Source organism: Galeopterus variegatus, unplaced genomic scaffold (genome assembly GCF_000696425.1).
Source record: "Galeopterus variegatus unplaced genomic scaffold, G_variegatus-3.0.2 Scaffold274, whole genome shotgun sequence".
In the NCBI taxonomy this organism is placed as follows: Eukaryota; Metazoa; Chordata; class Mammalia; order Dermoptera; family Cynocephalidae; genus Galeopterus; species Galeopterus variegatus.
The window spans coordinates 734,885-735,814 of record NW_007726385.1 but is presented as its reverse complement, the minus strand read 5'-3'; the positions used below and the strand labels follow the sequence as shown (position 1 = coordinate 735,814).

General features: G+C 54.9%; 1 protein-coding gene across 1 annotated transcript in view; it reads right to left on the bottom strand.

Moving 5' to 3' along the window:
* BAIAP2L2 (BAI1-associated protein 2-like 2) overlaps nt 1–930 on the bottom strand; it is a 28,179-nt gene that overhangs the window by 2,588 nt on the left and 24,661 nt on the right. The gene's annotated exons all lie outside the window — the stretch shown is intronic.

Here is a 930-nt window from a genome sequence, read left to right as displayed (position 1 = left end):
TCATCCAACCTCATGTCCCACCTGGGTCTGGGGTACTTTAGAGAGGAGGAGATGGCGGTCCAAGAAGGAAAGCCATCTGTCCAAGGACATGTAGTGACTCGGCTTCATTCCCTACTCACTTACACCACCATGGGCCAGGCACACAGTGAGCAAGACACAGGCCCTCCTCCCCAGAAGCTCCCAGCCTGGGGGAGACAGATAGTTGTGTACAAGGTAGCGAGCTAGGGGTGACGATGAAGGGGACAGGGTGGATGTGGGAGGGACCACAGGCAATGCTAGGAGCCCTGGGCACCCAAGCCCAGGGTGCCTGACTCCAAATCCAGTGCTCTTTCCACCTCTCCCAGCTGCTTTTCTCTATCCCAGGCCTCCCCTTCTCCCAGGGCGCTGTCTGTGCCCCTGCTCCACAGCACTCCACGCCCGCTTCTAGGGTCTCTGCCTGGGCTGGGGGCTCATTACCACACCTTTAGAGCAGCCGGGGTTCGGGAGGGAAAAGCACTGTGATCAATGCTCCTTAACCTTTTCAGACTCCACAGAGCCCATAAGATTTTTGCAGAACACTTGGGAAAATGTTCTCCAAACAGCCACCTTAGACCCCAGATAACCCAGTCAACAGCATCCTCACCTGAAGGTAAATGGAAGCTATTTCATCTCAAACTGACATTTCAGTGTGTCTACCTTCTGTTCTCACCATAAGGTGCCCACTGATGATAAGACATGCCATCATTTTCCCTAACCTGTGAGTCACAGACAGAACGATGATGTTCCCAGGAACATGCCTTGAGAGCACTGGTCTAGAGGTTTTATCATCAGGTCCCCAGGAAGTCTGCTGCACACCCGCCGTCTGATGTGGGTGTGCAGAGCGGGCACTCCAGAGGCGAGTGTTCCTGCCATTCACGTTCTCAGCCATCTCTCTACCCTCCCCACCCCCCC